This window comes from Mastigoproctus giganteus, chromosome 8 (genome assembly GCF_048544385.1).
Source record: "Mastigoproctus giganteus isolate SK-2022 chromosome 8, ASM4854438v1, whole genome shotgun sequence".
NCBI classification, from domain to species: Eukaryota; Metazoa; Arthropoda; class Arachnida; order Uropygi; family Thelyphonidae; genus Mastigoproctus; species Mastigoproctus giganteus.
In genome coordinates this window covers 82341570-82364702 of record NC_143582.1, presented here as the reverse complement: position 1 = coordinate 82364702, position 23133 = coordinate 82341570, and the positions used below count along the sequence as shown (strand labels likewise).

The window sequence follows — 23133 nt, the reverse complement described above, 5'->3', positions numbered from 1 at the left end:
GAATACAATCCAATATGCATACTTGCTGAAACATGCAAAATATGAGATGTGTTTGTTCCCCTGTTGCTGTTAAGTGCAAATTTGATGTATAAGGCCCCAATTTTCTGCATTTTTAAAGCTAAAATAGGTTAAAAAGTTTTGTGACATGAATTCCATTCTCTTCCATTCTTAAAATTAGGATGTCTTGCTTTTGTTACCTGGCAATGCTGTTTGTATTTGAAGCAATGCAGTGGTAACCTTATGTCTGCACAACCACACAAAAAACAATAAAAAATTATGTGTAGAGTATCACAGGGCAAAGAAATTAATGAAAAATAAATTATGCTTTTTCTTCTGCAGTAGGTGTTGACTCAATCTAATTGTCCATCCCTGTCTCATTCTTTCTTCTAGACAAACTATTGGAGGAAATAAATAGGCGAAACAGGAGGTGGTCCTATTTTTTTTTTTTTTTTTTTTTTGCCAATGCTGTATAAGCTTGCTTTCTTGCTTCATCTATCACTACTAATGCTATGTCCATTTCCAGCTATTGCATAAATTCACTCTCCCATTCCACTGAAAATTATAGCTTCACTAGTTATTAACAACCACAAATGATGAAGCAAACATGATAAAAAATTATAATGCCTTGACCTGCTAAAAAGAGGATTACTGTCATGCAACTGTGTTAGAGGTATTCAGATATGACCTGTCATCACGTAGTGGCTTTACCTAAAAGTATCGCCGACTGGGCTAGCCAGGTGGGTAAAGTGCCTGTCTGGCAACCCAAAGGTTGTGGGTTCGAATCCCGCCTAGGGCTTGGATCAAAGTATGCAAAAACCTTGGGAAGTGCATTATGGCCACAGAAGCCAATGCGCCAACAACTACCCAAAAAAGAAAAAAAAAAGTATCATGTTTTGCTGGTCAAACTGAATTTTAACTGCAGCTGGTTCTTTTGTTAAGTATGTGTTACAGCCAGGTTTGCATGATGAGTGCCAGCAATGTACTCATAGCAAATTTGATAATGACCCAAGGGGGATATCCTGCACATACAAATAAAAATTACTCTTCTTCTTTAAGTGCTATCTCTGAGTTCAGAGGTTGCTGATCAATTTTTTGAACTCCTTTCTATCTTCAGCTCGTCTGACAAGTTCTTTGAACCATCCTGTCCATCTCTTGATGTTATCCATCAATGAGGTTTCCCACTGGCCAACTCTTCCCCCCCTCCACCCTCCCCTCCAGGACCTCCCGCAACAACTTGTACTTCTTTCCCCTTATGATATGTTTCAGGTATTTTACCTTTCATCTTTTCATGATGCTCATCATTTACCGATTATGTTCTATAATTTGTAGCACTTGTTCATTTGTCATCCACTTCATCCAGGGGATCCTCAGCATTCTTCTATGCATCCACATCTCAAAGGACTCCACAATCTTCACTGTTGAAGTCCTGAGTGTTCAAATTTCCACTCCATACAGAAGCACTTTAAAAACTTCATGCAAGTTGCCTGTGCAATGTTTTTTCTGAAACCAGTGATTTATATTTCATGAATCTGGATCTTGCAATCTCAATTCTGATCTTAATCTCTTCATCAGAGTCTAAATTTTTATTTACCAGCAGCCGAGGTATTTGAACTTTTTTACTCTTTCAATATTCTTGCATTTAAAACAAGATTTTTCTTGTTGACTCCAGTCTTACTGACAATCATTAATTTTGTTTTTTGTATGTTGATGTGCAAGCCCTGATCTTCACATGCTTTATTTACTCATTCTAACATTTCTTGCAGTTCTTTGTTGTTGCCGGCTATTAATGCCTTGTTATCAGCATAATGAATGTTATTTTTTATATCGCCATTTACTTTTATGAAATTTTTCAATAAAATTAAGCTGAGAACCTTGACTTCTGTCAGCTTGCCAGTGATTTTTCATTATCTTATTTTATTCAAATAAAAGTTTGATTTTAAACTTTTATTTGAATAAAATTATAATGCAACTGTGTAACATAGTGTTCCTCAACTGCTGTCTTTTCATTTCTGCTACACCACATAATAACACGCCTTAGTTATATCACCCAACAGCACTTTTTCTGAAATTTTCATATCACACTTATTGTAACAACAGGAAATTGATACAACATGTGGTCTCTAATATTTACCAAAGACACAAGGGAATACCCAGCCTAGGATTAACTTTTATTCTTCTATGTGAGGTATTCCCTCCCCCTCCACATTGTAGGTTAAAAATTTCCATGGGTAAACATGCTTCTAATTTCCACTAGAGTGTTCCATATCTGAAAGTGAACTGCACTTGCCAATGAACAATATGAGTAAGTAGCTAAGAAAAATTCTGACTAATAATCCCCAGGAATATCAAGAATTTAGCAAAAAAAAATTAAATGTTTTCTTTATCATGATTAACCTGTATGTGGAGACCTTTGGGCCACAGGTCAAAATATGCTACAGTGTAAGCAAAGAAAAAAAAAAAACTGGTTCTCCTTACCAGGAAGGTTAATTCTCATTCTGTGCCAACTGCTTCAAGCCATCTGAAAGGCAATCAGATGGTTCCAAAATCTATGTGGTGTGAGATGATTAGTAGTGGAAAATATAGCAGTTTACAATGTCAAAAATGGGTAGTATAAAAAGTAGAAAGGTGTATAAAAAGGTCAGCGCTTTAATTACAGGAAGGAATATTACAGTAACTCAGATATTTCTCTATTAACTGGGGTCATTATTATTACATTATTTTTATATTATTATAATTATTACATTATTATATATATGCTGTTTGATATTAATGCATTATGGAAATATTTAAGGGATTTATCTTAGAGAACAAACACATTCATTCCAGTTGAGAAGTACCATAATGAAAGATGACAAGAGAGAGAGAGCTGAGAGACTTAATTGAGCAAAAGAAAAAATTATGGTACAGTTACCGGCTATCATATGATGCTGCTCCATATGATAACTATAAGCAAATATCCAATTAATCCACTGACGGGCAAGACTTTCAAAAGCTGAGTATGAAAAAATGTTGCTAAAGTAAGCTAAGTACGAGTAAAAGGAGTTCTACATACAAATGCAAATAAGCAGAAAGTAAATTCAATAGGCCCCTTGGAGACTAAAGTGGTAGTATAATCATGATACAGCCAAAATGGCAACTGACTTGGAACAGGACCAGGGTATGTCTGCCAGGGGCAAAGGTTGATGACGTTGCAGAGCGAATATCATCTTTTAAGGGCACAAAAGGTGATATAGTTATACACGTTGGCACTAATAATATTAAGAGTAGGAGACCGGCAGAATTACTTAACAAGTACAGGTCACTGTTGAACAAAAGCCGAGAATTAGGGTTGAATTTGAAAGTGTCTGCAATTCTGCCCAGACACGATAGGAGGGAGTATATGATGAGAGCCTTGTCGATCAATTCGGCCCTGGAAAGATTGTGCAAGGCTCAAGGGGTAGAATTTTTTTCAGCCTGGACTGTACTTGTTAACAGGAGAGATTGCTTCTACAGGGATGGGATACACTTAAATAGAAAGGGTGCAAGAATATTTGCTGATGCTATCGAGGCAGTGTTAGGTGGGTCGGAAAACTGCTAGCTTGGGGGGAGACAAAGACCAATAGATTGACAGTAGCCACTGGCAGAGGTGAAAGAGATTCTTGCACTGCTTCTATTAGAATGAGCAGAAGCCTGAAAAACAAGATGCATGGTATTTCAGACTGCTGGGAGCCATTGCGGTACAAGTAAACACATGGGTTGTGTTAGGGTAGCTAAGAATAGAAACAGGTGCAGGTATACTTGCGTGTACACCAATGCTAGGAGTTTAGTAAATAAATTTGATGAATTTGAGGTATTGCTCAAAACATCAAAGGCAGATATTGTTGGGATATCAGAGACGTGGTGTCACACAGATATAAGGGATGCAGAACTGCAATTTGGGGAGTACAACGTCTACAGAAAGGATAGACAGGATAGGAAGGGGGGAGGGGTTATGCTATTAGTTAAGAAACACATAAAAACCAAGGAAGAGAAGCCAGTCGACATCGCTGGAGAGTGCAGTGTTGAGTCAGTTTGGTGTGACATAAGCATTGGGAGATCAAAATTGAGAGTAGGAGTGTGCTATAGGCCTAATGACTCTGATGAGTATAATAAGGAACTGTACAGGGAAATAGAGTGGGCCAGTAAATCAGAGAGTCTTATAATGGGAGATTTTAATTTCCCAGATATTGACTGGAATTTGGGGGCTGGTTACTCACGCACTAGCAGGGCTTTTGTGGATTTATTGGATGATTGTTTTCTACATCAGCATGTTCGCGAGGCAACTAGAGGGAGTAATACTCTTGATTTGATTATCAGCAGTGATTCTTCGTGCATTAAGAATCTGCAGATAAATGAACCACTAGGTGGCAGTGATCACAGTGTGCTGAAGTGGGATTTACTCAAAGAGGTAACTACCATTAGGGGTAAAGGGAAGGGTTATTGCTTCCGTAAAGGCGACTACGATGGACTGAGACAGTATTTAAATTCTATACAGTGGGACCAACTGATGATGTTACCAACAGCAAATTCAAAATGGGAAGCATTCAAAGAACTTATCTTGGAAGCTACTAGGCTTTACATACCAACTAAGAAATATTGTTCAAGGTTTAGGCCAAAATGGATGTCAGATGAACTAATGAGGCATATGGCAGAGAAGAAGAATGCATGGGATACTTACATTTAACACATGACACAGAAGCCTATGATAGATACAAGTTGATATGCAACCAAGTTACAAAGGAGGTTAGGCAGGCGAAGGCAGATTACGAGAAATCCTTGGCAAGGGATGCAAAGAAAAACAGCAAAGAGTTCTTTACTTATGTAAACTCTAGAAGGAAGGGGATGAATCAGATTGGTCCACTTGATATTGATGGGTAAACTGTTGATGATCCTGCTCAGGTAGCTAACAAACTAAATGAATATTTTGCATCGACATTCACACATGAGGAGTTATTCAGCAAGGGGAATGCCAGAGGTGTATTCAACTCTAGCAGTAAGCTACAGAATCTTGAAATAACTGGGAGTAAAGTGGAGGAGAAACTGTTGAAGATAAACACAAGAAAGGCACCCGGGGTGGATGGGATCTATCCAGTTATATTAAAGGAGGCAGCAAAGGAAGTAAGCAAACCCTTAGCCATAATTATGAGAGCTTCCTTGGACTCAGGGGAGGTCCCATAGACTGGAAATGTGCAAATGTGACCCCAATTCACAAAGGAGGATCAAAGGCGGACACAAGTAATTATAGACCTGTGAGCTTAACTTCTGTTCCAGGAAAATTAATGGAGGCACTGGTTAAAGAAGCACTGCAGGATCATTTAGACAAGACTTCAGTTATAGCTCAGACACAGCACGGTTTTGTTAAGGGGAAGTCTTGCCTGACCAACTTGATTGGATACTATGATGCAGTCACAAAAGAACTGGATGCAGGGAATAACTTTGATATTATATACTTGGATCTTAGAAAGGCTTTTGATACTGTTGCATATGGAAGACTGCTACACAAATTGGAGCAGTGTGACATTGGAGGCAAATTGCTGCTATGGATAAAGGGGTGGCTGAGGGGGAGAAGACAGAGAGTGGTAATCAATGGACACTGCTCATCGTGGACTAATGTTATTAGTGGAGTCCCTCAGGGCTCAGTGTTCGGTCCATTATTGTTTTCTGTATTTATAAATGATATTGATGATGGTATATCAAGCTTAATGTCCAAGTTTGCAGACGATACAAAGGTTGGCAGGGTTGTCAAGGACACTACTGACACTATGCTGCTGCAACAGGATCTGGAAAGGTTGAGCAGATGGGCTGAGAGGTGGCAAATGAAGTTTAACATTGACAAATGTAAAGTACTACACATGGGAAACAGCAACCCCAGAGCAACGTATCAACTCTGTGGTACTACACTGACAGTGGTAGAGAATGAAAGGGACTTGGGGGTGGTTGTGCAGGCAGATATGAAGTTCTCTGAGCAGTGCAGACGGGCTGCAAGAGTAGCTCATGGAGTATTGTCAATGATATACAGGAATTTTTCCAGCAGGGATAAGGAGGTGATTATTCCATTGTATAAGGCAATGGTCAGGCCACACCTAGAGTACTGTATACAGGTCTGGAGGCCTCATTTCAAGAAGGATGTAGAGCTGCTGGAACGAGTACAGAGAAGGGCAACAAGATTAGTGAATGGAACAAAGGGGGTGCTCTTACGAAGAAAGGCTTAAATTTTGCAAATTACAGTGTCTGGAGACTAGGCACTTGTGAGGTGATCTGATAGAGGTGTATAAAGCCTTGAATGGTTTAAGCATGCTCAATGCTGATGGGATTCTTCCTCTAGCTCAGAAAAATCACCTGAGAGGGCATAAATTCAAATTGAGGAAAGACAGATGTAGGATAGACGTGCGGAAATTTACCTTTAGCCAGCGGGTGGTTGGTTGGTGGAACAGACTTCCATCCCTTGTGGTGGAGGTTGATAGCCTAAATAAGTTTAAGGCTCAGCTGGACAGGTATTTTGAACGAACAGAGGGGTGAAGTGGAAGTGGGGTTTTTTTTGGCTGATGCTGCATAAGCTTCCTTTCTTGCATCAAATGCCTCTACTAATGCTAATGCTAATGCTAATGCTAATATGCCCTGCTCCTGTCCAATAATATGCCCTGACTTGAAGTATTTTGCAATTATATTTACTACTGAAACCACATTAGTGCCAAGTGGAATAGTGAAGCTCAGCTAAATGTTTTACAAGTGACATAATGATATCAAAGAAATGCCTATGTGAAAAGCTACTGAGGCTGAAAGAGTGAAAAAGCCCAAGGGGCTTATAGTGTGCATCTAATTATGCTGAAAAAGGGTAGGCGAGTAGGATATTTCAGAGACTGCTGGGAGTCATTGCGGTACAAGTAAACACATGGGTTGTGTTATGGTAGCTAAGAAAAAGAACAGGTGCATGTACACTTGCGTGTACACCAATGCAAGGAGTTTGGTAAATAAATTTGATGAATTTCAGGTATTGCTCAAAGCATCAAAGGCGGATATTGTTGGGATATCAGAGATGTGGTGTCACACAGGTATAAGGAATGCAGAACTCGAATTTGGGGAGTACAACGTCTACAGAAAGGATACACAGGATAGGAAGGGAGGAGGGGTTATGCTATTAGTTAAGAAACACAAAATCCAAGGAAGTGAAGCCAGTCGACACGCTGGACAGTGCAGTGTCAAGTCAGTTTGGTGTGACATAAGCATTGGGAGATCAAAATTGAGAGTAGGAGTGTGCTATAAGCCTAATGACTCTGATGAGTATAATAAGAAACTGTACAGGGAAATAGAGTGGGCCAGTAAATCAGAGAGTCTTATAATGGGGATTTTAATTTCCCAGATATTGACTGGAATTTGTGGGTTGGTCACTCACACACTGGCAAGGCTTTTGCGGATTTATTGGATGATTTCTTTCTACATCAGCATGTTAGGAAGGCAACTAGAGGAACCACTAGGTAGCAGTGATCACAGTGTGCTGAAGTGGGATTTATTCAAAGAGGTAACTACCATCAGGGGTAAAGGGAAGGGTTATTGCTTTTGTAAAGGCGACTATGATGGTCTGAGACAGTATTTAAATTCTATACAGTGGGACCAACTGATGATGTTACCAACAGCAAATTCAAAATGGGAAGCATTCAAAGAACTTATCATGGAAGCTACTAGGCTTTACATACCAACTAAGAAATATTGTTGAAGGTTTAGGCCTAAATGGATGTCAGATGAACTAATGAGACATATGGCAGAGAATCAAAATGCATGGGATATATATATATATAAATTAACACGTGACACAGAAGCCTATGATAGATACAAGTTGATCTGTAACCAAGTTACAAAGGAGGTTAGGCAGGCGAAAGCAGATTATGAGAAATCTTTGGCAAGGGATGCAAAGAGTTCTTTACTTATGTAAACTCTAGAAGGAAGGGGATGAATCAGATTGGTCCACTTGATATCGATGGTTCAACTGTTGATGATCCTGCTCAGGTAGCTAACAAACTAAATGAATATTTTGCATCGACTTTCACACATGAGGAGTTATTCAGCGAAGGGAATGCCAGAGGTGTATTCAACTCTGGCAGTAAGCCAGATAATCTTGTAATAACTGAGAGTAAACTGGGTGAGAAATTGTTGAAGATAAACACAAGAAAAGCACCTGGGGTGGATGGGATCTATCCAGTTATATTAAAGGAGGCAGCAAAGGAAGAAAGCAAACCCTTAGCCATAATTATGAGAGCTTCCTTGGACTCACGGGAGGTACCCATAGACTGGAGATGTGCAGATGTGACCCCAATTCACAAAGGAAGATCAAAGGCTGACACAAGTAATTATAAACCTGTGAGTTTAACTTCTGTTCCAAGAAAATTAATGGAGGAACTGGTTAAAGAAGCACTGCAGGATCATTTAGACAAGACTTCAGTTATAGCTCAGACACAGCATGGTTTTGTTAAGGGGAAGTCTTGCCTGACCAACTTGATTGGATACTATGATGCAGTCACAAAAGAACTGGATACAGGGAATAACTTTGATATTATATACTTGGATCTTAGAAAGGCTTTTGATACTGTTCCACATGGAAGACTGCTGCACAAATTGGAGCAGTTTGGCATTGGAGGCAAATTGCTGCTATGGATAAAGGGGTGGTTGAGGGGAAGAAGACAGAGAATGGTAATCAATGGACACTGCTCATTGTGGACTAATGTTATTAGTGGAGTCCCTCAGGGTTCAGTGTTGTGTCCATTATTGTTTTCTGTATTTATAAATAATATTGGTGATGGTATATCAAGCTTAATGTCCAAGTTTGCAGACGATACAAAAGTTGGCAGGGTTGTTAAGGACACTACTGCAACAGGATCTGGAAAGGCTTGGAGGTGGCAAATGAAGTTTAACATTGATAAATGTAAAGTACTACATATGGGAAATAGCAACCCCAGAGCAACGTATCAACCCTGTGGTACTAAACTAACAGTGGTAGAGAATGAAAAGGACCTGGGGGTCCTTTATGAAGTTAATTGAATATTTATTTCAATTTATGTTAAATGAAATTAAATGTTATTTCAATATTTATGTTAAATGAAATTTATGAAGTCAATATGAAGTTCTCTGAGCAGTACAGTCAGGCTGAAAGAGTAGCTCATGGTGTCTTGTCAATGATATACAGGAATTTTTCTAGCAGGGATAAGGAGGTGATTATTCCCTTGTATAAGGCAATGGTCAGGCCACACCTTGGGTACTGTATACAGTTCTGGAGGCCTCATTTCAAGAAGGATGTAGAGCTGCTGGAACGAGTACAGAGAAGGGCAACAAGGTTAGTGAAGGGAACAAAGGGTTGCTCTTACGAAGCAAGGCTTAAGTTTTGCAAATTACAGTGTCTGGAGACTAGGCACCAGCGAGGTGATCTGATAGATGTGTATAAAGCCTTGAATGGTTTGAGCATGCTCAATGCTGATGGGATTCTGTCTCTTGCTCAGAATAATCATCTGAGAGGGCATAAATTCATGAGGAAAGACAGATGTAGAATAGATGTGCGGAAATTTGCCTTTGGCCAGCGGGTAGTTGGTTGGTGGAACAGACTTCCATCCCTTGTTGTGGAAGTTGATAGCCTAAATAAATTTAAGGCTCAGCTGGACAGGTATTTCGAACAAACAGAGGGGTGAAGTGGAAGGGTTTTTTTTTTTTTTTTTTTTTCTGGCTGATGCTGCATAAGCTTGCTTTCTTGCATCATATACCTTTACTAATGCTAATGCATCCAATCTTTAGTATTGTTAATGCAATCATCATTAGAGTCAGGAATTATTCCCTTGGACTGGACAAGTGCCATATTTCCGCAGTCCATAAGGAAGCAACTAAAGAAAATGGGCAATTACAATCCAGTGAGCTTGGCATGATTATGGAATGTATGGTTAAAGACACAGTACAGGACCATCTTGACTACAATGGTATTCTAAATGGGTCTCAGCATGGTTTCATGGTTGATTTCAATTTAAAATCACCTGAAAAATATGGCAAATTACTATGATGAGTTTAAAAAGAAATTGGATGCAAGAAACAACTGACATTTTATATCTGGATTTTAGTCAGGCTTTTGATAGGGTTCCTCATGAGAGAATGTATAAATTAGAGCAGGTTAGGATAATAGGGAAGATCCACCAGTGGATTAGTGGTTTGTTGAAGGACAGGACACAGAAGGTAGTGTCAGTCATAAATAGGTTTATTTCAGAGTGGATTGGAGTAGCATAAGGTATCCCTCAGGGATCAATGCTTGGACCTCTCTCTCTCTCTCTCTCTCTCTCTCTCTCTCTCTCTCATTTCTTATCTTCCTAAGTGATATTAATGAGGGAATACAGGAGAAGCTCTCAAAGTTTTCTGACAGCCTTAAGGTTGGGAGGGTGGTTAATGATCAGAACCAAGCTATGCTGCTTTAAAAGGATTTTTTTTTTTTTTTTTTTTATGAAATCTCCAAACACGTAAGGTATCAAAACCTATAGTATTTAGTACCGTGCATGGGTTGAAGTAGAAGTATTGGGGGGGGGGGGATGCCGGAAACTTTGCTCTAGAGACTAAACATGGGTTTCACCACTTCAAGCCTCCAATATATTTGGACTAAATGCAAATATGGCAGCTCTCAAAAATGGCAGTTAAAATTTAATGCTACCAAATGAAAAGTAAGTACTCCACCCTGGCAACAGAAATCCACTATAGTTTATAGATTAGTGCGGAGAGGAATTAATGGGTGTACTGGATGGGAAAGATTTGGGAATCATAATACAAAAGGGCAGGTGGCACGAAGAGTTCTGTTCGGGCTATGATTTATCAGAATTTTGCAAGTAGAAAGAAGGAGGCCATTATCCCTCTCTATAAGAAGGTGGTGCAACTGCATTTGGAATATTAGATAGGTCTGGAGACTGCACAGAAAGAAAGATACAGAACTTTTGGAGAAAGTGCAAATAAGGGTAAGTAGATGTCAAAGAGCATTAACATTATCTCTATGAGAAACAGTACAGAAGATATGATCTACAGAGTATGGCAGTAGTTAAAGATAAAGACATGGGTTTTAATTTCAGAAAAGGGAACTATGACAGGTTACAGCACTACGTGGCATCTATTAATTGGACAGACTGCAAAGGGAGGGCAAATATCTCAGAATTATGGAATACCTTTAAAGCAATAATCACAGAAGCCATGAACATATCGCTCACTGGCTGCAATAGCGGCACAACTCAAAATTCTTAATTTTTGAGTTAATACAACTGATGAGGTTGGGACAGTGGACTCTACATTTATGCAATAACAGTACAGTGTGAGATCAATATTATCTCGCTAGGTGACACAAGTGTCGTTATGCCATCTGAGTTTTTACTGCATTGAGAAGCATCAACAGTGGCACTTCTTCAGTGTGCCCCAACCTTGAGACTGAATGGTCTGTGTGCAATAGTGATCCTTTTTGAGTTGTGCCAGTATTGCAGTGTAATGCAATGCAAATTCCTTGTTGTAGTCGTACGCAAAACGAAGGTGACTGTGCAACTCATTATTATAGAAAAATTTTAAAAGATCGCTAAATTCTGGTCCTGTATTTGTCCCATCACAATATGTTACATTAGCTAGAACTGCCAGAAAGACAGGAAACCCTTTCAAGGTGACAGAGGTGAGTCAATTTTTACGACCTGAAAGATTTTGCCAGACACAATGAAATTTAATGAAAATACTGATGAAGTGCTAGCTTTAAAGCAGAAAAGCAGCATTTGGACTCTTTTTATTTTATAAAACATCATACAAACAGGATGATTATAAATCAGTTAATGTTAAAGCTAGTAAAACAAGAAAACTTTTGAAGACATTTGTAGATTTCAAATTTGTAAAACGGCTGCAAGAGTTCCATTCCAATTTCGAAAAAGAAGCACAGTGATCTCCACTGTTTGTTGAACAATAACACAATTCCCAAATGTCATGCAGGCTTTTATAAAAGTCAATTTACGGAAGGAATTTTTCTAAGAATTACTTAAATTCTTCCATTTTGCTTGTTTGTACACCAATAATTACGCACTAACTTCTTGTTCTTATTTATGCTTTACCACAATTATGTTCTCAAAGATTAAAATGTAGTTCATACATGTTATTGAGTTTATGAATTTAAATAAAGCTCTTGTTTAATGTTTTTTTTTTTTTTTTTTTTTTTTTCGTTCTTCATCCATCTTCAGGAGACTCAAGTCCAATTTTGAGTGTTTGTTGGTGCAACAGTGGCGCATAACTCAAAAGGGGGGGGGGTTAACTTTTCGAGTATTCTGGTTACCCATAAGGGAATGTTGATCAAAGTCTAATTTTGAGTACCACTGGGTATGATGAGATGAATCACAATATATTTCAACAATCACATAATTTCTTCAATTGTAAACAAACTAATTTTAAAAGCCAAATTTTCCTTATCAATTAACTCAAAATTACGATTTTTGAGTTATGCCACTATTGCAGCCAGTGAGTGATATATATATATATATATATACTATTAAGAAAATATTCCATATATCCAGTAATTTTGAAGGAGGCAGCCAGAGAGTGTACTGAACTACTGAGCTTATTTATAAGGGCATTGGATTTGGGAGAGTTCCTTTGGTTTGGAGAAGTGCCAACTATCACTAATACATAAAGGTGATTCTAAGTGTGATGTCAGTAGATATAAACTGGTTTTTCTGGACTTCAGTGATAGGGAAAATCTTAGAAACAATGATTAAGCATGTATGCATGCATGCATGCAATCCATGAACATTTAGATAGAAATGGCATTCTGATGGATGTGCAACATGGTTTTGTTAAGGGAAAATCATGTTTAACTAACCTGGTAAACTGTTTTGACACAGTTATTCATGAGCTGGATGTAGGGAATAATTTTGACATAGTTTATTTGGATTTTAGCAAGGCATTTCACTAAGTCTTTCGTGAGAGGCTACTGTATAAACTGGAACCTGTTTGGATTCCTGAAAGATTCTAGATAGACTGCAGAGCAGAAGGTTGTGATTAATGGGTATCCTACAGATTGATGTATTGTCGAAAGTGAGGTCCCCAAAGATTGTTCTTGCACCATGGTTGTTTCTGATTTTCTTAAACGATATCAATGAAGGGACAGGGGTATGATGTCAAAATTTGCAGACAATGTAAAGATCGGGAGAATCGTTAATGATCAGTGCCAAGCAGCATTCCTTTAGAATGACTTGAACAGGCTTCAAGTATGGTCATAAAAGTGGCAGCTATGTTTTAATACAACAAAATGCAAGATCTTACACTTGTGGAATAGCAATCCCAAAATAACTTAAACACTTGGTGGTCATCATCAGCCATTTTCAATCCACTGCAGGATGAAGGCCTCTCCAGCAACTTTCCAGTTCCTTCTGTTTTGTGCAATGGCCATCCATTTACTACCCATGAACTCATGAATTTCATCTGTCCATCTCCGTTGTTGTCTTCCGGGTTTTCTTTTAGCTCCTCTTGAGTACCATTCTGTTATTTTCTTAGTGCATCTTTCATCAAGTCTTTGAGCTGTGTCCAGCCCAAGACCATTTTAGTTCTTTAGTTTTGATAAGAATGTCCTTTAAGTAAAGCTAGTAAATGCTTTATTTAAAGCATTTACTAGCTTTATTTAAAGGACATTCTGAAAACTTTGACACTAAGCCTGATATATCATCATCAATATCATTGATGAATATACAAAACAGTGGGCCCAACACCGAACCCTGTGAGACTCCACTAATAACAACAAGATAATTGGTCTATAATTTCCAATTTCTGATTTATCTCCTTTCTTATGTAGCAAAATTATGATTTCATTATTTGTGTTTTCTGCCTAATCCAAGTGTTTCTCTTCTTATCTAACAGTCTGATTCCTAATATAATTCATTCCATTCTTTGCTGTGTGGTTTTCACCTTCTCTTCCATTCTTTTGGTGAGTGCCTAAGTTTCTCTTCCAAAAGTCATGGTGTGGAGTACACATTGGTTCATTATTTTACATTTCAGACAAATTGGGATATTTCTCCTTAATATGTGACTATATTTACCCTGAATGCTGTCCATCCGAAATTTATTCTTCTCTTGACTTCCAGCCATTTATCATTATTACAGCTAATGACTTGTCCCAGATGAGTATATGAGTCTACCTTTTCAATTACTGCTCTTTCAATGATTATATCCCCTTCTGTGGCATACTGTTTATCATTACTTTTGTTTTAGCCATATTCATCTTTAGTCCGAAATCCTTACTAACTCTGCATAACTGATTACAATTTTCCTCTAGTTCTTTGGGAATTAGAAGAAAAGAGAAGGCTTATGATCACAATGTCATCTGCAAATCATAAACGGTTTAGGTATTCTCCATTCACATTGACTCCTTTCTGCGACCAGTCCAATCTTCTGAAAGCTTCTTCAAGGGCAGCAGTAAACAACTTCGGAGATATTGTGTCTCCTTGTCGAACTCCTTTCTCAATTTTAAATTTGCTATTGTCTTTATCTAGTCTAATAAAGCAGGCAGGGTTGTCATATATATTCTTCAAAATCATAATGTATGGGGTATCTAGGCCTTGTCTTTCCAGTACTGGAAACAATGCGTTATGCTATATGGAGTCAAATGCCTTTTCATAATCCACAAATGCCAGGCATAATGGTGTTTTATATTCATTTGCTTTCTCCTTTAACTGTGATATTACACGAAGGTGATCCATAGTTGAGAATTCTGTCCTAAAGCCAGCTTGCTGTTTCGGTTGATTCTCATCAAGTATTCTTTCTAATCTGTTAGTAACAACCCTTGTTAATAACTTGTAGATGTGGGACAAATAGTAATAGTAACAGAGGAATGTGACGAAAGAAAGCAAGCATATAAGCTTATGTAGCATCAGCCAAAAAAAAAAAAAAAAAAAAATTAGTTGATAGCTTAAACAAATAAAAAAATTCACACAACCATTCCCTCTAAAAGTTTGTCCAGTTCCTTCTTGAATTTATTTAATCTACCAACTTTCATAATGACAGATGTAAGTTTCCATAACTTAAGCCTCTCTTGGTAAGGGGATCCCTTCATTCCCTTCTCCAGTCTTGTTGCTCTTCTCTGTAAACACTCAAGCAAATCTACATCCTTCCTAAAATGAGGCCTCCAGCAAAATCCCTATATATCATTGACAAAACCTCATGACCTGCTCTTGCAGCCTGTCTGCATTGTTCAGAAAATTTAATATCTGGCTGCATAATTACTCCCAGGTCTTTTTCATTTTCTACCATCCTAAGTGTAGTACCACACAGTTTGTGCATGCCTCTGGGATTACTTATATTGATATGCAGTACTTTGAACTTGTCAATGTTAAACTTCAGTTGCCACTTCTCAGCCCATCTGCCCAAATTTTCTAGATCCTGTTGAAGTAGCACACTGTCATGTATCATCTGCAAACTTTGACACTAAGCCTGATATACCATCATCAATATCATTGATAAATATTCAAAACAGTGTGCCCAACACTGAATCCTGTGAGACTCCACTAATAACAACAAGATAATTGGTCTATAATTTCCAATTTCTGATTTATCTCCTTTCTTATATAGCAAAATTATGATTTCATTATTCCACTCCTTAGGCGTCACACCTTTCCTAATGTATTTTGTGAAGAGTCTTGCCAGTTTCTGTTTTGTCTCTTCCTCCTAATTTTAACAACTCTACAGTAACTTCATCTTCACCCAGGATGGTGTTGGATTAAAAACAGCAGAGAAAGAAAGGGATCTAGGAGTTACAGTATGGACAGGTATGAAGCTCTCTGAGTACTGTAACCAGGTAGCCAGGAAAGTCCATGATGCCCTATCAATGATTTATTGAACAATATCCTGTAGAGACAGGGAGGTCATAATCCCACTGTATAAGGCAATTGTAAGGCAGTATTTGAAATACTGTGTTGAAGTATGGTGATTCTGTCTGAAAAGAAATCATATAGCTTCTTCAAAGATGGGCAATTTGCATGGTGAGACTGGCAAAAGGACAATCGTACGAGGAAAGACTTTATGCGGGCTATAGAGCTTGGCAACAAGGTATCAAAGAGGTGACCTGAGTGAGGTTTGTAAGGCTCTGAGAGGGTTGAGTAAAATGAATGAAGGTGGAATATTATAAAGAATTTTAGAAGTAGAGGCCATAAATTCAAATTATGGGGGAAGAGGGTTACACTAGATTGTAGGAAGTTTTTTTTTATCCAGCAAGTTGTTGATTACTGAAACAATTTGCCTCCATAGATAGCTTAGGCTGATAATTTGAAAAAAAATTCAAAAGTCCACTGGATTTTTTAAGAATTAAGTGCTTTCTACCTCATGTAGTTACCTATATGAGGTAGAAAGCACTTAATTGTATTTCCTTATCTACTTTTATTATTATTATTATTTTTTTTTTTTGACCAGTGCAGCATAAGCCTATGGTTCCATGCACTATATGGCTTATACCAATACTAACACATGTTTTGGCTTCTGTATGTTAGCTAATATTACAGTAGCACTAACACAAGCACTTCACCATTTCATAATCTGGTGAATCAAATTAAAATCACAAAATTACTCATATATAATGCTATTTTGATTTTTTAATTGAAAATCATTGCCATTGTAATCAATCCATAGAAATGTTAATTGAGAATAACACAGCTTTACTTTCAGAATATATCTGTGTATGGGTTATTCACAAATTACACAAAGCAATTTTTTTTAATTTTCATCCCACCCATCCTCTTATGGCTTTTGATAACAGTTTTGATTTCCTCCTCTTTATACAATACAATAAAATACTCAAATTCAAATTATATAATTTGATTTATGAAAAAATGATTTCATGCAATCCCTCTTTCCCATCTATAATACATCATAATATGTTAGCTGATACCCATCCCTCCTACACACACACACACACACACACACACACACACACACACACACACACACACACACACACACACACACACACACACACACACACCTATTTGCACTACATAATTTATACAGTTTATTAAGTGATTCAGTAAATAAATTTAAATTCACTTAGTGTCATGGCCATAACAAAAAAATGGTGCAAAAGTCCAGACCTCCTTCCCTCAATCTCAGAAAAGTCATTTTTTGAAAAATGGGAATGTTAACTAAATGCTAATCTGTAAAGTCAGACAAATCCCCCCCTCCCTGGACACCAAATTTGATCCCCCCCACCAACTTGGGTTTAGGGGGTGGGGAAAGGGAACTTTCATCTTCAGAGATAAATCATATGTCATTTGAAAATCTCAACCAGGGATCAGGTTTATGATATTCACCAGAATTTAATGATTCAATTTTTAAATACGAATTTATGTAATTGACTAAGCGTTTGTGCAACAGGTGTTATAAGTATCCCAATAACAGTTATAAGTATCCCAGTAGCATAATGGATAAAATAATTTTGTGTGTGTTTTTATTACTCCAGGTATATGTAATTGAACCTTGGCAAAGGCCTTTTTTTTTTAACTATGCCTTGATTCTTTTTACAGAAATTTGAAGTAATATAAATGAGAAATATAAAAAAAAAATCATGTCACCAGGAAGAGAATTTACTAATTAAATAAACTAACCACCAAATGTTAAACTGGAACCTTATTTTTGACCTTTACATTACTTATGTCTTTAATTTAGTACCAAAATATTTTTTTGAAAATTTGACTTTATTGAAAGATATTTGAGAATGTGGGAAGGTTAAGAATGTACTACAGTTATGAGTTATGAGTTTAGTATATTCTTTTTTATCATGAATTTATCATCTATTCATCCAGTTGCAACAACTTATAATCAATTTACATGCATGGCTTGCCCTCTTATCTAGCAAGTTAGCAATATTCACATCTTCTTGTGATACTATAAATAAGATATTCACGTTTTTCTTTGTCACAATTTTACCTTAGGTTATATAAATGTTGTTCTTGCAAACTTTTAAAATCACTTCAGTTGTGATCTTGTTACTCGCACTCTAATTAACTCTTACCTCCAGTTGTTATTTGTTTGTTATTTGGTTTTTAGGAGCATTAGCAACTAAGGCCATATTGCTCCGGAATATGCGGTGGTCATTCCCTGACCTTTCCGCATCCTCCGTATTTGGTGGTGATGGGCTCGAACCCCGGTCTAATCAAGAAGCGTGTGCTACACACTGCTGCTGCTCCTTCCCACCTGGCTACAGAGGCGCCTTACCTCCAGTATTTTCTGGCTTATTTATTATGCAATACTTGATAACTTGGTTGGTAATTATACCTGGTCAAAAAGGAATATCATGTTGAGTAGTTAACATCTGGACCTGAATCAATTTCAATATTATAAATTTTATAGGATTATCACCAGTGGTGGATTAAGTATAGTTGGGGCCCCTAGGCAAATTATATTTGTGGGGCCCCCCAAAAAATAATAATAAAAAAAAAGAATAAAAAAAAAATAAAAGTTAGGTGGCAAATAAATGAAATTTATTTGCCACCTAACTTTTATTTTAAATTTATTTGCCACCTAATAAATTTCAAATAAATTTTGAATTTTTTGCTTAAATTTTCGCTTAAATTAATCAAGATTTTTATGATGTTTACTGAAAACATTAATCTATTTTAGAACACTATAGGAAAATGTCTTGGCTTGGGGGCCCCCAAAGCCTGGGGCCCCCCTAGGCATGTGCCTCATTGCCTTAATGAGTAATTTGCCACTGATTATCACTATTAAAACTCTTACACATACATTATGCAACTGCATTGTGTATAGCTTTTCATGAATTGTTGGCCCCAACATATACAACCTAATGTTTTCACTGAACCATTTTACTGTCTGTACCATAAAATTCTCTTCACTGGTGGCAATCAGTTTAAGCATGCTGGCAAGTGATCTAAAAATTCAACAACTAACTGATAATTATTGGACAGATGAAATTCATGAGTTGTGAGTAGTAAATGGATGGCTATTTCACAAAACAGAAGGAACTGGAAAGTTGCTTCATCCTGCAATGGATTGAAAATGGCTGATGATGATAATGATCTCCTGAAAATTGCCTGTCTATTCTAATGTTTTGAACTGATTTTTGGCCCTATGAAACTATTTTGAAATTGTGTGCTACTGTGCATTATATAGCAGACCTTACACTACAATTTAATCAATATTTATTTGTAAAAAATGGTTTGAAGTCAAGGTTTTGAATTTTTTTCCTTCCAGCACACTAACAGAAGGTTAAAATTAATTAAGGGATAAAGGTTTCTTTACACCTGCTAATTCTAAATGATATGTATATTTATACAGACAGATGTATAAGTGAACTTTTTTTAATGATTAACCAATATTTTTTGTGCATTTTAAGGCCCACTGAACCTGGGGCCCTTGACAAGTGCTTTCTGCTCCTATTGATAAATTAGTCTCTGCTCAAACACCCAAATGCAAAAAATCTGTCATAGGGATGGTCTTCTGTGAACTCTGAATATTCAGCTCTCCACTTGTTAAAAGATCTCATCTTTTAACAAGTGGAGGGCTAAAAGATGAGATCTTTAACATCCGACAAATCCTAAAGAATCAAAATGCATAATTTTTTTTGTATATTTAAAATAAAGTCAGACCTCTATATAATGAAATTAATGGGTCTCTTGAAAAAATTTGTTAAGCAGAAATTTTGTTGTAAATATGACCTTTTCAACTATGAAAACTACTGTAATTCAACGTTCAAAAATATAGTAAAAGATGGAAAATAAATCAGAAATAATTGGGAATGAATAAATTTTCTAATATTTTTAAACAATTAATTTATTAATACATGCATATTAAGAAATGACTACTTACATGATGCACACAATGTATTAGTACATTTTTAAAAATTATGTCGTAAAATATTTGGTTATTTTTTGTTATACACTGAATTCTAGTCACGAATTTAAACAAATGCGAACATTCATAAAAATGTTTGCATTTGTTTAAACACTCAAATATATCTTCTGTTACATTTTCTTCCTACTGAAGGCCTTGATGCAAAGTTTCAAATGCTGTCAACATTACTTGTATGGAAGGTTTAATATTGCCCTCATTATCGATATTGTCACTAGTTCTTTAAATATGCTCCAATATGTTGAAGTCACTCAGATATTCAGCTGCTATAATATCATTATTAACTCCTAAAAATTCAAGGACAATTTCTCCACTGATCAAACCTCGCTTGGAACTGTTCCCAACATTGCTCAATGTCTTGTAGCAGTTCATTCCTCTCATCACTGTTAATTAGAGTTTTAGCAAAACTCTAATTAACCTTAGAGTTTTTGAGAAACCTTCCTTTTGTGAAATAATTCTTAATTGTTGTTTTCATCACATCTTGACTCCACACACTTTAGCCAACTCCAATATGTACATCCGCAAATCTATAACAGAATCTGGTTCAAGCCTGTGAGCCACCAAATACGGAGGATGCGGAAAGGTCAGGGAATGACCACCGGAGCAATATGGCCTTAGTTGCTAATGCTCCTAAAAACCAAATAACAACAACAAAATAACAGAATCTATAGGTTGGTTGGTTTCTATTGTTAGCTTAGACCAGGCATTCGGAGGGAAGAAAACAAGCTTCATACTTGTAAATTTCAAAATTTCCGAGTGAAAGTGGGCAGGGCAATTGTTGACAATCAACTCGATTTGGCTAAGGTAAAGAAAGCCTGCATGAAAACAATGAGAAACATTGGATAACTTACATGGAAAATTAGTTTCCCGACACCAGACTCTAGCGCTGCTCGCTCGGTAAACAGATGGTAGGTGTTATCGGTTTGGAGCAGAAATCGAGAAGGATATATTGATTGACAGGTAGGCGTGGCAAACGATGAAATGATTGGTGGTGGGTGAGACAGACGACAAGCTACTGTGTAGTCATTGGTTGGCATTATGATGTGTATTTACCAGTAAAGAACGGAGCATAATAGTTTTGTAATGAATGGGGAACAGGTAATAGTAGCAATGAATCTTTTAAAGATGGAAGAAATTTGTAAGGAAAATAAAACGTTGCTTGATTTTTTGATGAAAAATAAATTGATAAGACTAAAATTGTACTGTTTTAAGTGCAATGATTATTTTCAACTTACTGAAATCATGAACATAGTCATGTGGAAAGTTGTGGTGTTGTAAAAAATGTTCTTCATGAGTTTCTTTATTGAAACATAGTTTTATGGAAAATACAAAACTTTCATTGAAAAAGATAATGTACATTATATACTTTTGATCAAAGTGCACGCCAGTAACTATGACAGCATTCCATCTGGAGATTTTGAAAGTGACAGCAATTAAGTTTTATAAGAAACTAAGAGATATTTGCGAATTGCAGTTGATAAAAAAACCCATTAAGTTGGGTGGATCAGGGAAAATTGTAGAAGCAGATGAAACTGTATTGGTAAAACCAAAACATCACAGAGGACGAAATTTAACTGCTAAGAAGAAATGGGTGTTTGGTGTGCTCGAAAGAGAATCTAAATTCGTCTTCATGAAATTTACGGCCTTAGAAAAAAAAAAGAATTACAAACATTTAATGGAGAAACACAAGAAACATTTTGTAGATCCACATACAGGAGCACATACAAATAATATCGAAGCCCAGTAGAAGAAACTAAAAAGTGTAACTAAAAGAGTAAATGGTAGCTGTAAACATATGTTGATGTTTCACATCAATGAATATATGGGAAAAATCATAAAGATACTTTTCACAATATTGTTACTCAAACTGTGAATAGCTGTTCAGGTCCAACTGTATGATTTGTACTCATGAATTTTTTTTTCTGAGAAAGTTTCGCCCATTCATTTTTATGTTCTTCATTGTGTTTTTTTTTTTCTCATTATTAAAAGCAGATTTTTGGAGTTGATGAGTGTTTTTACTGTATTATTGATTTAGGTTTGGCTATGAAAAAAGCAAAAGGTTTCTTTGTTTTTCGTTGTATTTCATAAACTGAGCTTAAATGGTAGATTAGAAAATAAAAGAAAAGGTTTCCTGGTATTTCGCAATCTAAACTTAAATGTTAGGTTGGGAAATAATGAAAAAGAAAGAAAGATTCTTTATATATATATATACTGAATAGCTATTAAGGTGCTGATTGACGTTATGATATGTGTGTATCCACATGAGTGTCTTTATAAATAAAAGTACAGTAATAAAAAATTGATATTTTGTTAATAAACAATTTGTGTGTTAGTCCACTCATGATTCTAAAGAGAAAAGGTTAGGTTACCTCTCCATTTCGGGAGGGGTTCAAGCTCCCATGGGATTCAAGTGGAGGTAACCTGACCTTTCTTCACCATTAGGGCATATAATTGAACAAGAAAATAAAAATACAGTCATAAAAAAATTTATTTTTTATGAATGTATTTTTTAATATGACTGATTCTAAAGGAAAAAAAGGTTAGGTTACCCCCTCCACTTTGGGAGGGGTTCAACCTCCCATGGAATTCAAGTCGAGGTAACCTGACCTTTTTTTCACCATTATGGAAAGTGTTCATTAGAGCAAGTTACCATTAATGCTTCTGAATGCTACTAAAATGATACTAACTCGATGTTATCGTGTGTTGTGTTCGCACACCAATCAGCACATTGTTTGCCACGTCTACCTGCCAATCAATATACTGTTCTAGACTTTGCTCCAGACTGATAACACCTACCATCTGTTTACCGAGCAAGCAGCGCTAGAGTGCCGTATCAGGAAACTAATTTTCACTGTAAGTTATCCGACACTTCTCGTTGTTCTCATGTAAGCTTTCTTTACCTTCACCTTCAGTTTTTCTGTTTTCTTACATCATCGTTCTATCAAAATTTAAAATTCACTGCTCAAAAATTTCACTTGTCATCCTAAATTTTTTGTTGTAGTCTGACTCTAACAACTTTACTCCTTTGAAACATCGGGGTTGTTTACTTTTGCCTATTACCAAAAGCTTCAGTTTTTCATTACCAGCCATATTTGCACCAGTATGGCTGGCACTGAAATTCTCTCCTCACTATTAGAGTGTAATTCTCTCCTTACTATTTTTACCACATAAACATTTATAACCTTTAAAAGTCAGTGTCTTGTTCAGCAAACATTTAAAAAATAGACATGTTTCATG

The 23133-nt window shown here is 36.6% G+C and overlaps 1 protein-coding gene across 1 annotated transcript in view; it reads right to left on the bottom strand.

The window, feature by feature from the left end:
• The window catches only part of LOC150081680 (uncharacterized), an 833960-nt gene that overhangs the window by 287703 nt on the left and 523124 nt on the right, over positions 1 to 23133 (bottom strand). The window lies entirely within an intron of this gene.